At 45.2% G+C, this 15,543-nt stretch overlaps 1 protein-coding gene across 2 annotated transcripts in view; it reads left to right on the top strand.

Annotated features, from left to right (window-relative positions):
- Positions 1–15,543, top strand: part of ANKFN1 (ankyrin repeat and fibronectin type III domain containing 1) — a 271,898-nt gene that overhangs the window by 40,056 nt on the left and 216,299 nt on the right. Inside the window, exon 1 of one of the 2 annotated variants that reach the window (XM_083598612.1) lies at positions 14,288–14,424. The exons of the other annotated variant lie outside the window; for it this stretch is intronic. The gene's annotated coding sequence lies outside the window, so the exon portion shown is untranslated. Of the gene's footprint in view, positions 1–14,287; positions 14,425–15,543 lie in introns of those variants that run through there. 2 annotated transcript variants of the gene reach the window in all.

Genomic DNA, 15,543 nt, shown 5'->3' with positions numbered 1-15,543 from the left:
TTTTGCTCAAAGTTTCCAGTAGATCCATGCCTGAACAAGACATTGACTGTAATTACTTTAGTCAGATCCCAGCACTCATAATTTATTTTGCACTCTCTAGCACTTAATGCTATTAAAGCACCCGCAGCCAGGGGTTGGGTTGTGGCCTCATTATTTTCCAAAACAATGTTGATTAGCCTTGTCTTAGATAGTCAAGGGATAGCCAAATTGGGGCTATCCAGATGTTGTCAGACTACAACTCCCATCATCCCAAACTGTTGGGTATACTGGCTAGGGATGATGGGAATTGTATCCTCTAGATGCTGTTGCACTACTGCAAGTATCATTTCGCATGGTACCCATAAATTATTTGTTTGTTTGTTTGTTTGTTTGGCGTGATATAGGGCTGCCATATTTCAAAAAGTGAAAATTTGGACACAAAAGTTGTTGCGCTTTTTGGGGGAAAAGTTGAGCTTTCCCTTTCCCCCTTTTTGGGGGGGGGAGGGGGCAAAGTTATTGAGCTTTTGTTGACCCCCCAAAATATCGTGGATTTAAGTCCTTTAATTTCGATGGGTCTGCTCTGAGTAGAACAGGCATCCCCAAACTCGGCTCTTCAGGTGTTTTGGGACTACAACTCCCATCATCCCTAGCTAACAGGACCAGTGGTCAGGGATGATGGGAACTGTAGTCCCAAAACATCTGGAGGGCCAAATTTGGGGATGCCTGGAGTAGAATTTACACCACTGGCATAGCGTGGGTTGCCAGCACCCGCGGCTACTCGGAGGTGGGATGGGAGGCAGGAAAATAGATGCCTGCAAATTCAACTGCCTAATGGCATCACCCAGGGGGATCACAGCTGCAGAGATAAGAAAAGAATAGGATTATTTTTGTTCTCTAAAGAGGTCACTTCCTGGTTCGCATGGAGAAGCTGTTTTCATCGGAGCCCATCAACGGAAGTGCATAGCTGGCTTGAGGCAGCACTGGGTGTTGAAATTCTGCACCCCCTAACAATTTTGCGCTCAGGGTGACCACCCCTGTAGTCCCATCCCCCCCCCCCCCGTGCCATGCCTGTGATTTACACTGGATATCACGCAGTATGTGTTTTTAATCACCTTGCTGCCCAAGAATTGGAGTCGCTGGTGGTCTGCAAGGCAAATGCACTGGAATAGCGATCATTTTCTTATGGGTGGTGTTCGTTCTCTCTCTCTCTCTCTCTCTCTCACACACACACACACACTTGCAGTAGTGCGCATATGTGAATTGGGTGTTGCAGATATACCACTCCAGCCCAGTGGTGTAGCGTGGGTTGTCAGCACCCGGGGCAAGGCAAGTAATTTGCGCCCCCTAACCCGTGGATTTGCGCCCCCTAACCCGTGGATTTGCGCCCCCTAACCCATGGATTTGCCCTAACCCCAGATGTTGCCCCCGGTGCGGCCCGCCCCCCTGCACCCCCCACGCTACGCCACTGCTCCAGCCTGCTCCTCATATGTGAAACCCTTTTCGGTGAACTCAGCCATAAATGAACAAAATGGTTTGGGGTCAAATCCTGCAATTCTTTCACAATAAAGAACTGAATCAGGTCAAACACCCATCTAGTCCAGCACTTTTGTTCTCACAGCGATCAAACCATGTGTAGCCTGCAAGTGGAACCTTCTTACAACAACCCAACATAGTTTTAAAACTGCCTGTGGTTTATAAATGCTTTCTAATAAATGTTAAATAATAAGGTTGCAACAAGGAGAGCAAAGGTTGCTACGCCACACTATATTTTATATTGTACATAAAAATATTTTTTGAACTTCCCTGCCTTGTGAACTCTATCACAAGCCTTAAATAGCACGCATTTATTAGCAAGTCACAAATTCTCTTTTCAGAGTTTTACATATAAATAGAAGGCTTCCTTGCGGCGGCGGGGGGGGGGGGGATGAGCAATGTGTTGCTGCAACACATCTCTGCAGAAAGCGATACTTTCCTAAGAAGTTCAAATTCACTGGCATCCAATGTAAAGATGAGTGAAAAAATATGGCCATAAATAATAAGAAAAACCCAGTGGGCTCGTTTTATAATTAGACCCCTTAAAGGGGGGGACTACCATTAGACAGAGTCAGGCAGTCGACTCAGACAGCTGATGTTGAGGGTCATGAAAAGACAGCAAATTGTTTAATTTACTATTATTGTATTTTTACTCCCAGACTCTGGTGCCAAAATAACTCGACCAGCCCCTTGGGTACTGTGCACATTGACTGAGGGCGTGGGCACTATTTGCCGTTCCACTTCAGGCACCAAAATGTCTTGGGCCAGCCCTGAAACCCTTTTATAATTGGCTCCTTTAAAAATGTCTTTGTGAAGATACAGGGAGATTCCAAGCAGAACATGTTAAAAGTAGGCTGAGGCCAGGGAAGTTGGCGAAATGCTGGGAATCTCACCTGGCAGACTTAACCAACACTTTGAGAAGTAGCTACGAAGCTTGAAACTGGAGACGTTGCCAGGCAGAAGAAATCATTCTGAGTTTTTCTCTTTTTTAAGGAGTTGGCTGACCTGCTTCAGTCACAGTCGCACATGCCCATTTTCTGTATAAAAGGGGCAGGTGCTTTATGTTCCAGCTTTTAAACACCTGGTGAAAGCTGTCAGACCTATGCCGTCAGTTAAGAGTACATCATTCTACAAGGGTTGTTGGTGTATGTTTTTAACTGTTGTCAGCTTTTTATTATTTTTTATGTTTCATGTTTTTATTCTGTAAGCTGCTTTGATAGTTTTATGATAGAGTGGTGTGTATTTATATCACTGTATAGTCACAACACATTGGGTGCAATCATAGGAGGAAATGCCAAAATCATTTCGTCCTGGATGTTCACCCACTTTCTGTTCCCGCCCCTTAAAAAAATATTGTTATTGCCAAGTACATAAAGCTGAATGCACACAAGTTAAATGCTCATAAGGTGCAGGTTAAAGGTAAAGGTAAAGGGACCCCTGACCATTAGGTCCAGTCGTTGCCGACTCTGGGGTTGCAGCACTCATCTCGCTTTATTGGCCGAGGGAGCCGGCGTACAGCTTCCGGGTCATGTGGCCAGCATGACTAAGCCGCTTCTGGTGAAGCAGAGCAGCGCACAGAAACGCCGTTTACCTTCCCGCCAGAGCGGTACCTATTTATCTACTTGCACTTTGATGTGCTTTTGAACTGCTAGGTTGGCAGGAGCAGGGACCAAGCAACGGGAGCTCACCCTGTTGCGGCGATTCGAACTGCCGACCTTCTGATCGGCAAGTCCTAGGCTCTGTGGTTTAACCCACAGCATCACCCGCGTCCCCATAGGTGCAGGTTTACTGTACAGCAAATCATCGTGGGCCCAATGACATTCTATCAATCTCAGGGTGGAATGTGTTAGAATTCCTGCTCCATGATTGCAGGGATTTTTGTCTATCACATGATGGTGTATGTTTTGATTTCACAGAGTGGGAAGTGACGGAGACAGGATGTTTGTGTTACTGTGTTCCGTGAAGTGGGACTATTGTCCTTTGCTCTTTTTCTCTTTGCTGTCTGATGCTAGAAAGAGAGGGAGCCATGTTGCAGTGCTCTGTGTGTGTTTATATGTAAATAAAGCAGATTAGCCAAAATGCTGTGTTGCTGAGGTCTGTTACGCAACTGCGCAAGCTCTGTGGATCCCCAAGTGTGCCGGTGTCAGTTGGCATCGGTCGCTGTGATGTTCAGGCTGAAGAAAGCTTATGAAGCTCCCTAATGATTGACCAGGAGGGAGGGAACATGTCAGTCAGGCATGTGTCTCTACCAGGGTCCTACTTGAGTGTAGGCTGAACTCCTGACAGAATGTACAGGGGGGGGGGACCCCACAGCTGCCCTGCAGCCACTCCAGGTTGTAGGCAACCTGTTTTTAAACACTTGAAGAAAAGAAATATATGTTAGGGGAACAGAGGCAATGCTGCAACCCATGGACCACCTTATAAAGGGGACCAGCAGGACTGGGAACTCTGAAGTGGACCCATGATTAGGATTGGGAGATACCTGATTTTTAACATTGCAGGATATCACCCGCTAAACGTCACAATATACAAACATATCACAATGTCTGAAATAAGAAAGGAACTTTGTACAAGCAAACAGTGGGGGCTGGGCGATAATCTGTTTTTCAACTGTGTGATATAAAGGTAAAAGGTAAAGGACCCCTGGACGGTTAATTCCAATGAAAGGCAACTATGGGGTGCGGCACTCATCTCGCTTTCAGGCCGACGGAGCCAGCATTTGACTGCAGACAGCTTTCCGGGTCATGTGGCCAGCATGACTAAACAGCTTCTGGCGCAACGGAACACCGTGACGGAAACCAGAGCACACGGAAACAGCATTTATCTTCCTGCTACAGTAGTACTTATTTATCTACTTGCGCTGGCGTGCTTTTGAACTGCTAGGTTGGCAGGAGCTGGGACAGAACAATGGGAGCTCACCCTGTCGCAGGGATTCGAATTGCCGACCTTCTGATCAGCAAGCCCAAGAGGCTCATATCACCAGCCAAACATCACACTATGCTGATATATCACAATGTCTGAAATAAGGATGCAGCATTGGCTGGCATCACGGTTTCCCCCACATTGTGAATTTTGCATTGGGTTGTCATATTTCAAGAGGTAAAACTCCGGACACTAAAATTTGTTGAGCTTTTTTAGGGTGATTGCTGCCTGATAGCCCCTTCGCTGCCACTGAGCCTGAACTGCCCACGCCAGAGCCCCCCGTGCACAATAATATTTTATTTTAAACCAAAATCCAGGACATTTGCTTTAAAATGTAAAATTCCCCCGGATGGGCATGTAGGACCCAAAAAGAAGACATGTCTGGGAATTCCCAGTCGTATGGCAACCCTAATTTCGCATAGTGCACATGCACACACACACACCCTCCATGATTTGTGATACATTGCCAGGTCAAAAATTATGAAACCAATACAGTGGTACCTCGGGTTAAGAAGTTAATTTGTTCTGGAGGTCCGTTCTTAAACTGAAGCACCACTTTAGCTAATGGGACCTCCCGCTGCTGCCGCACCGCCGTTGTGCGCAATTTCTGTTCTCATCCTGAAGCAAAGTTCTTAACCCGAGGTACTATTTCTGGGTTAGCGGAGTCTGTAACCTGAAGCGTCTGTAACCCGAGGTACCACTGTATCATTATATGGACTTCGGATGATATGTTGATATATCACCCAGCCTGCACTGATTCAGGTGAGTCTGCTTTGGAATTCAAAGTTGGAAGGTTCTTCCTCTTCCATAATTGCAACGTAACTCTCCTGTGAATTGCAGCATACTTCTCTGTCAAGGATGCTGTCTGCATAACCTTTTCTTTATAAGACAGGGAACTAACAGTAGCTTCAGAGCCAAAACATTATCCCCCAAAGCAAGTGTTATTTTTAGGAAGGACATTGAGTGGTATTTAAGAAAACCAAACCCTGCTCCCCAATTGCTATTACTGCCAAGACCACAAAAGCAAGGCCAACTTGTTTGAAAAGGTAGGCAGTCGAAAGATAATATCGAACAGACTGTTGATGCCATCAACGTCTCTTAATCAGAGAAAGCTCCAGGGTTGTTATATGTTGGGGGTGCCGAGTAGATAGTCGGCTAAGTTAAATGAGCCTTTGAGAGAGAGGTCCTAAAAAAAAATTGGCACAGAGAAAAAATATTATGGTTAAAATGTGTTTATAAAATAGCATCTGCTAAAGTTTTTGGTTATTAGTCAGTTATCAGAGCCAATATCTCTCCACTGGGAAGGTGGTCAAGACTGCCAACCCTTAGCACGATTGTTTATGTATTGAGATTCTTGATTATTGCAGTACAACAATAAGCTAAAAGAAAGTTGAGGGGCTATGGAATATTGCAAGCAAAAAAAAATAAATATGCTGTTGATTCTCCTTAAGAAACCTTGTTCCTTTCATTTAACAGTGAATAAATATCTTGAAAGGGTTTCAGAAAACATCATTTAATGTGGAAGAGGCGGGGAGAGAAACTTTCCAACAGTGTATTTTTGTGGTGGGGCGCTGGTCTGCTACGCTTAGTATCACAAGATTGCCATGAGAGCGCTTGGACTAAAATTGTCAACTGAAAGCTCTACTTTTCTGGTTTATCACCACAACAGTTATTAACACCGGGCTTCAGTAAAGCAAATAATTTAATTAGACAGTGCCTATATGATATCGAAGGGACGCGGGTGGCGCTGTGGGTTAAACCACAGAGCCTAGGGCTTTCTGATCAGAAGGTCAGCGGTTCGAATCCCCGCGATGGGGTGAGCTCCCGTTGCTCGGTCCCTGCTCCTGCCAACCTAGCAGTTCGAAAGCACATCAAAGTGCAAGTAGATAAATAGGTACCGCTCCGGTGGGAAGGTAAACGGCATTTCTGTGCACTGCTCTGGTTCGCCAGAAGCGGCTTAGTCATGCTGGCCACATGACCCGGAAGCTGTACGCCAGCTCCCTCGGCCAATAAAGTGAGATGAGCGCCGCAACCCCAAAGTCGTCTGCGACTGGACCTAATGGTCAGGGGTCCCTTTACCTTATATGATACTGAGTGACAGAATAATTTGGCCACAATATGGAAATTTTGTCCATGGTATGATTATTTCTCACCTAGTCATTTTGACACTCAGGCACCCTACTGGCAAAATTTAACAATTCCAAAATACAGGGGCACTTTCACTTTTGCAAGATTGAATATACTGCCTTCAGTTGTACTTGAGGGTTGATTTCAAAAAATTCCACTGGAAAAACGGTTATGTCCCTGTGGAGATGGCAGTATTGAGTCGGTGGCTCACGTCCTTCTGGCTTGCCCTCTTTATAAAGATTTGAGGAGTGAGGTTATTACCTCTTTATTATTGTCCATGCTGGGGGTGCTCAACCCATAGCTGTCAACTGTTCCCTTTTCTTGCGATGAATCCTATTCAGAATAAGGGAATTTCCCTTAAAAAAAGGGAAACGTTGACAGCTATGGCTCAACCATTGCTACTGTGTCCTTTCTATTAGCAGATCAAGATGATCAGGTGACAGCAAAAGCTTCAAGGTTTTTAGCGGGGGCAATTAGAATAAGATCTATTATTTGATTATTGATGTAAACCCCCAAAATGTATTTTCTATGGTTAAGTTTTTACCTCTCTCTTCAGTACATTTTATTTTATTTTATTGCTTTGGCTAGTGGCTGATTCTGATTCTGGGGTGGGGCTCACAACCGGCAGTGACAGTAGGCAGGTTTAAAGAGGAAAATGCAACTAATCAGATTATTGTTGCTGTTGTTAACCACAGGCAGTGCTGCTTCTTCTTTTTAGAAAAGAGGTGCCTGAACTCACCATGAACACCTCCCTTGTTCTCCTGTAAAGGCAATGGTGCCCACCTGAGAGGTTCTGGAACTGATTTCTGGTTAGTTCTAGCTGAAAAAGAGCCCTGCCTTATATCCAAGGCATTGTAGTGTGAAATGGGCAGCCACTACTAAATGCGGGGAGGAGGGATTCAGAGAAAAAGAAAAGAAATCAGAAAGTATCTCATAAAAACATCTTCAGAGAAATGCTGGCTCTGCTCTAGAAAATAATTAACCGTCTTCCCCTAGAACAGTGGTTCTCAACCTGTGGGTCCCCAGATGTTGTTGGACTACAACTCCCATCATCCTTGAGCTCTGGCCTTGCCAGATGGGAGTTGTAGTTGGGGTGATGGAAGTTGTAGTTCAACAACATCTGGGGACCCACAGGTTGAGAAAGGCTGCCCTAGAACTATGGCCCCAGTTTACTCCACACCTGGCATGGCTGCTTTTAAACTTTGGAGACTCTAGATCAGGCATAGGCAAACTCCAGCCCTCCAGATGTTTTCAAACTACAATTCCCACCATCCCTGACCACTAATCTTGTTAGCTAGGGATCATGGGAGTTGTAGTCCCCAAACATCTGGAGGGCCGGAGTTTGCCTATGCCTGCTCTAGATGATCCAGTCAGAGATCTCATGACATCAGGTCTAGTTATGCCCTCAGTTGCACCGGTCATGGGATGAAGGGAGGCAGGTGTGTGATGACTGCAAGACTCCTTCACGTTTCTCTGAATTTTGGAATGCAATCCTCCAGTCAAGGAATGCGTCCAAAAATGCATACACTGGGGCGAAGTGCGCACAATATATGCATATAATATGAGTCAACAGTGTGATGCAGTAGCAAAAAAAAGCTAATGCTATTCTAGGCTGCATCAACAGAAGTACAGTGGTACCTCGGATTACATACGCTTCAGGTTACATATGCTTCAGGTTACAGACTCTGTTAACCCAGAAATAGTACCTCGGGTTAAGAACTTTGCTTCAGCATGAGAACAGAAATCGTGCTCCGGCGGCGCGACAGCAGCGGGAGGCCCCATTAGCTAAAGTGGTGCTTCAGGTTAAGAACAGTTTCAGGTTAAGAACAGACCTCCAGAACGAATTAAGTACGTAACCAGAGGTACCACTGTATAGTGTCCAGGTCAAGGGAAGAATTCAAAAGGTAAAGGACCCCTGACAGTTAAGTCCAGTCCAGTACCTATTTATCTACTTGCACTTTTTGGGGCATGCTTTTGAACTGCTAGGTTGGCAGGAGCTGGGACCAAGCTTGGTCAGACTACACCAGGAGTACTGTGCCCAATTCTGGGCACCACAATTTAAGAACGATGTTGACAAGCTGGAACGTGTGCAGAGGAGGGCAACCAAGATGATCAACGGTCTACGCCACATATGCTTCAGACAGCCCTGGAGACTTTAAGGGGGGAACCAGGCTATGCAAACCCTGAAATCTCAGGAGGGGATCCCGAGATGAAAAGGAATTGTTGCGGTGTGGAAGAGACGACCCTAGAACTGACCGCGAGTAGCGAGCAGGGAGAGGGAGAACTTCTCAGACGCTAGACCCAGCGTTCCTCTGCTGTCAAGAAGCCTGAGTCCGGGGGTATGGTAGCGGCATTACTTCCATTGGAATAAAGCATATTTAACGGACTAGCATGGATAAAGGATGAGTTTGCAATTAATGAAGTTAAGACACAATGATTAAATGCATGGATTACACTGGATTGAAAACTGAAAGCTAATCAGAATACGTTTTGCATGGACTTCAAGCTGTAACAGGACTAAATAAGATTAAGGACGTTCTACTCCATTCAAGGGACGTGGGTGGCGCTGTGGGTTAAACCACAGAGCCTAGGACTTGCCGATCAGAAGGTCGGCAGTTCGAATCGCCATGACGGGGTGAGCTCCCGTTGCTCGGTCCCAGCTCCTGCCCACCTAGCAGTTCGAAAGCACATCAAAGTGCAAGTAGATAAATAGGGACCGCTCCGGCGGGAAGGTAAACGCCGTTTCCGTGTGCTGCTCTGTTTTGCCAGAAGCGGCTTGGTCATGCTGGCCACATGACCCAGAAGCTGTCTGCAGACAAACACCGGCTCCCTCAGCCTATAGAGCGAGATGAGCACACAACCCCAGACTCGGTCACGACTGGACCTAATGGTCAGGGGTCCCTTTAAACTTTACTCCATTCAAACCAACTTTATGTGCACTGGCTCGCAGGCCAGTGTTTCCCAATTGTCGGTGTTTATCCTACATTTTTAAAGATTTGCCCTTAGAGAGTCTTTAAACCTCTTTTGTTGACCACCGGCATTACGCTTTAAGTTCAGAATAGAGCAGTTGCTTTGGAAGACGACAATCAGGCATCCACACATCATGACCGGTTTAATGATGTTGGACAAGTCACCTAAAGTGTGAAAGAATGAAAACCAGGCACCTCACAGAAACCAAACTGAACGCGGCCTCAGTTTCTCATTGTCGCTTCCATGCCTTGAAAATGATATTGTGTCTCACCCTCCCCCCTCCCCCTCCCCCCAAAAAAAGAAAGAAAAGGAGGGGAAAACTTCTTGGCAACAAAGGAAACTGGCTGCGCCTGTTGAGAACTGTTCATCTCGCTAAAGAGCTGCTCCCTCACTTCTGAGACGAGTAAGGCTGCTATAAAACCTCACTTAGCATGAAAGCCAAGCTTCTCCACACGTCTGTTAAAAGAAAACATTAAGCAGCGGCTGCCTGGGCTTGGGTATCATGAAGCATTAGCATAGGAATGCCAGAGCCAAGGCCCTCTGTAAGCCGTCAAGAGAGCCTTGCTCTCAAACCTCGCATTGGGATATAAAATTATTAGCGCTCGTTTCTCCTCACACCCACTGCCCACACACGGCTAGAAATCACCTAGCGCTGCGTGACTGGAGTTTATTTATTTACTTTAATAAACAAGCAGCGGAGTCTGTAGAATGAGGCTATGGAAAAACATGCTAAATCGCTGCTTCGAGGGGACCTGTCAGTCAGCGTTTTCACGATATAGATATGTCTGTCCTCTGTTTATTATTCAAGACAAAGACATTAAAAATAAATATCTGTCTCCAGGTGGAACGTTTTCTCTTTTTTTAATTTTCTTTTTTTTTTGAAAACCAAGACATGACTCTTTGTAACTTATCAAGTGGAAGACAGCCTCATTTATGAGAACTATCCTGGGGAGACATTCAAAGTCCTTGATAACCAAACATTTGGATAAAGGAGAGTATTATTCACATAGTCTTAAGGTGTGTCCATAATGTACATTTAAAGCACTATGATACCGCGTTAAACAGTTATGGCTTCCACCAAAGAATTCTGGGAGCTGTAGTTGTTCGGAAGCCTCCTGTTCCCCTCACAGAGCTTCCCTGTTTAGGGAAGTTTTTTAATGTTTGATCTTTTATCGCTTTATTCTTACTATTATTCTTCTGTTGAGAGCCACCCGGAGTGGCTGGGGAAACCCAGCCAGATGGGTGGGGTATAAATAATAAATTATTATTATTATTTAAATCATTATTATAATTTCCAGAGTGTTTTAACAATCCCTGTTCAACTCTAGAGCATTTATGGCAGAATAAATCTCAGTCGGTATTTTACTACAAGATTGAAGGCAATGCTCCAGACACAAAATGCTGTTGTTTATCTCTCTCTCTGGCATCAAAGTGAGAAATAATTGCACTGGGGAAATTGTTCTTTTAAAGAGAGGAGTGTGTGTGTGTGTGTGTGTGTGTGTGTGTGAGAGAGAGAGAGAGAGAGAGAGAGAGAGAGAGAGAGAGAATAGTGTGGTTATGGTGGAAGTTCAGGGACCCCACAAATGGCAGTGCAGAGTGTGGCAGATGATAGAAACCCCACTGCCAACTTGACCATCTTGCTGCCCACCAAGCGCCATCTCTGGTTGCTGCAGGATCCTTTCACCTTTGAAGGTGACTCGGAAACTGCAATTAATCCAGAATGCGGCAGCTAGATGGTGACTGGGAGTGGCCGCCGAGACCCTATAACACCAGTCCTGAAAGATCTTCATTGGCTCCCAATACTTTTCCAGTCACAATTCAAAGTGTTGGTGCTGACCTTTAAAGCCCTAAACGGCCTCGGTCCTGTATACCTGAAGGAGCGTCTCCATCCCCATCGTTCAGCCCGGACACTGAGGTCAAGCTCCCAGGGCGAGAAGTGAGGTTACAGGGAACCAGGCAGAGGGCCTTCTTGGTAGTGGCGCCTGCCCTTTGGAACGCCCTCCCAGCAGATGTCAAGGCAATAAACAACTATTTTACTTTTAAAAGACACCTGAAGGCGGCCCTCTTTAGGGAAGTTTTAAACGTCTGACGCTGTATTGTTTTTGATATTTGGTTGGAAGCTGCCCAGAGTAGCTGGGGAGACCCAGTCAGATGGGTGGGGTATAAATAATAAATTATTATTATTATTATTATTATTATTATTATTATTATTATTATTATACAGTATTATTATTTCATAGTCAGTGGGAAGCTGGCCAGCTGGCCAGCCACCTAAATGGTTAGAGGTGCTCGTTTTATCAATTTTAATTTTAAAACACGTTCGTTTCTACAACACACTGGTGCTCATTCCCAAGTAAATGTGCTTAGGAGCATCCGGCCAACCGAAGCAAATCCCATTTCATTCCAATAGTCACAATGGTGCTGTGAATTGAGTGAGTTTTTCAAAGGGAGAAATTGCACATGCTCCGAATATGTCTTAAAAACAAAACAAAACAGGGAAGGCAATCTGACTTTGCTTTAAAAAAAAAAAAAGATTAGCAGAAGGGTGGGGAACTTGTGCCCCTCAAGATGCTGTTGGAGCACGATTGGGTCGGCCACACCAGATGCAGAACTACTGGGCTGCCATAGCACTATGTCGTCGAATGGAAGGTGAGAGGCAGGGATGCGCTGGATTTTGCCATTGCACAGGTTGTCACTGAAATTTGAGACGTCAAGGTCCACCACTGGTCAGCGTTAATGGGAGTGGAGCCCATCAACATCAGAGTGGTCATGGGTTGCCCTTTCTCACTCCAGCATATCAGTAATGTAGAAGAAGTTGTAAAACAGAACGGGCCAGGATGAGAGGGCAGAGGGAGAAGAAAAACGTTAGCTGAAGTTCAAACAATACTTATGACCCGCTTGGGAAGGAGCCCATAAGACCACGACGTTCAGGGTCTAAAATTAACTAGCTGTACCACTGGAGAGAAAGAGAGAGGTTAAAAGATAGAACAACCTGGGTGGAAAATGTTTAATCACCCTAATGGCAGTCAGGCAAACTTCAGAATGTTGACCATGTTCTTACAATAATATTATATAGTATAAGATGTGACAAGAATAGGTCATATATTCGGGCGGTGCATCAAACTCCTAAAATGGGATGCCAGCAGAATAAAAAGAGGTCTTCGGGAGCTAAACAAATTGATGGTTTCTCTCCTGGCACCCTCCCCCCTCAAAAAAACCACTCTCTGTCTGGGGTATTTATTTATAAAAGTATTTATATACTTCTAAATCACAAACCATTTAGCCTGAAATGGGGCATGTTCCCATGTGAGGCACATTCTATATACATGATGAAACTTGAAATGGGGGCACGTATGCTCTTTGGATATAGGGACGCGGATGGCGCTGTTGTCTAAGCCACTGAGCCTAGGGCTTGCTGATCAGAAGGTCAGCGGTTCGAATCCCCATGACGGGGTGAGCTCCCGTTGTTCGGTCCCAGCTCCTGCCAACCTAGCAGTTCGAAAGCATGTCAAAGTGCAAGTAGATAAATAGGTACCGCTCCAGTGGCATAGTAAACGGCATTTCCATGCGCTGCTCTGGTTCACCACATGCTGGCCACATGACCCAGAATCTGTCTGAGGACAAACACCGGCTCCCTCGGCCAGTAAAACGAGATGAGTGCCACAACCCCAGAGTCGTTCGCGACTGGACTTAATGGTCAGGGGTTCCTTTACCTTTACCTATGTTCTTTGGAAATGGTACAGTCCCAGGGAAGACTGTACCATATATCCTTACCAGCATTTGAACCAGTTCTAAGCGGATAAGGAAAATGACATTGTGTTCCTTGCTACAGTCTGTTCCTAGGGTGGGTCCTCACTGCAATTTCTTTCTTCTCCTCCATATGGCTACATCAAGACACCCACCTCAGTTCCGCCATCTTTGTTCCCTCCAATTGTTGTTGGACTACAGTTCCCTGATCACTCGTCATGTTGGCTGGGGCTGTTGGGAGTCTAGAAAGCCACAGGCTCCCAATCCTTGCCTTGAAGATAGTTTCTTTCTTCCAGTCTTTTGGATTCTGAAAAGAGCTCTTACACTAAAAACCCTGTCTCCCAGCAGTTCTTTCAAGGGGATGGCTACCTGCTTCCCTCGGGAAACTTGACATCTTTCCCTCCTCCTCAGGCCTGTTGGCATATCTGTGGGTCCCTTCTTATACTGGAACATTTCCATGATTATTTTTTTTTGTGGTTTTGTAGGCTAATGCGAAATGGGTTTGCTTGGTGAGCCAATTGTGCCACACTCTTCTTCACAGAAGGTCAGAGCAAAGCAACATTTTGCCAACTTTTCCGCAGCAACAGGATTTTGTAAACAAACAGCGGCAACTCACAGGTTTCTAGCGAAGCAGGAATCAAATATTTAGGGAATCCTCCGAGATGGGGGATGTGGACAGCTCCTAACCAACACTGCTGACATCTCTTTCAGTAGCATGACCAAAGCTTGCATTTTTGTTTCAAAATTTATAATTATTATAATTAGGTCTATGGATCCCAGACCCTTGTCTCTTTCCCCCTTCTGTGTCCCCTTCTGACACTGCCGTTGGTGCTTGCAGTACTTGAGAGCCAGCTTCTACAAATGAGGCGGCCATTCTTAAGCTATGCAGACAAAGGGAGTGGTTCCCCTAGCAACAGGAACCATGTGGAGGTTCTCAGAAAGCTCTCGTTCTCCCGTTTTCTTTCGACTTAGTGCCTTTTGCACGGCATCTCTTGAACAGAGGAACTCGAAAACTGGGCATGAAACTGCAGCCAGCCTTTTTGAAAAACAACTTACTCTACCCAGCAAACGGCACCAGCTTGAGAAGGCAGATGTTCTGCAGTCAAAGTGAGAGGAGGGGCGAAAAAAACCCTAGGATGCTAGCTGGTAAGTAAACCGAAGAGTGCGACTCAGGTTGTTTAGAGAAAGGGAAAAGTTTGTGCCGCTATGTTACTGGATTCTGCACTCATTTTTTCTTTCTTTTTCGATAGCAGGGGGTTGGCACTGAGTGCTGTAATCATGAATGATGGTGGTGGTGGTTTATCTCCATCACAGAGTTTGTTGTGCAGAAGCACTGAAGTGGTGATTGCAGGGCTGAGCATCTGGGCTCGTACAATGTGGTCTCTAGCAAGTCAAAATCTTCTTTTGAATGCAGCTTCAGTTTTGCCGCCCGTCAACTTGGAACTGTATGTCACAAGGGTGTTGCTAATTACTGTATGCTTCAAGGACTGCTACTGATTGTAGCATCGACATTCGCTCAAGCTGCTGTCCTCTGCATGCTTACCTGCTGGGAGTAATCTTCAAGGAACTCAGTGGGGCACTACTGAGTTAATCCCACATAGAGTTATACCATCAGTGTAGCTTTTGAGATCAAGACCACTTGTGGCATGCAAAAACTGAAATTTTTGCATGTAGTTCAAAACGATTCAAAGCAACAAGGCAGGTTTAATTTCCATTTTTTTTTTATTTTAAAAAAGTGTGTTTGTGTGTTTTACTCCTGGTGCTGATTGTTTTGAAAGATAGGATCAAGGTCATATTCAGCATCTATTCCACAAAAATGAACTTGTGGAAATCCAGTGAGCAATATTATGTGAATTCTGCATCCATTATATAAAAATGAACTTGTGGAAATCCATCGAGCAATCCAGTGGCAAGGAGGGATTTTCAAGTCACATTCCTATTATATTTTTGTTAGGATTAACCATGTGAATTTGGCTTCAGTTTCTTCTGCACCAGGCTATTAGAAGTGCGCTGGTGTTAACGTGCTCTCGCTGCAGCTCACTGTTATCAGATTTCTTGCCGTGCGAGAGTCCAAGGTAATGCAGCAAACATCTGGCTCCTTAAACAAAATGTACAGTGCCAAATTGATTCATAATGAAAATCCATGGGGTATATGGAAGGCTGCAGAAGGAAGTAAAGATGTTTTCCAGGTTGTTTATTAGTGGAGAACCAGGCTTGGGCAAATAGCTTGGGATTCATGATAAGGACAACTTTGTAGATCAGGTC

Source organism: Podarcis filfolensis, assembly GCF_964270895.1.
Source record: "Podarcis filfolensis genome assembly, chromosome: 2".
Taxonomy (NCBI): Eukaryota; Metazoa; Chordata; class Lepidosauria; order Squamata; family Lacertidae; genus Podarcis; species Podarcis filfolensis.
Note: the sequence above shows the minus strand (reverse complement) of the source record. Positions and strands in the feature narration are given on the sequence as shown.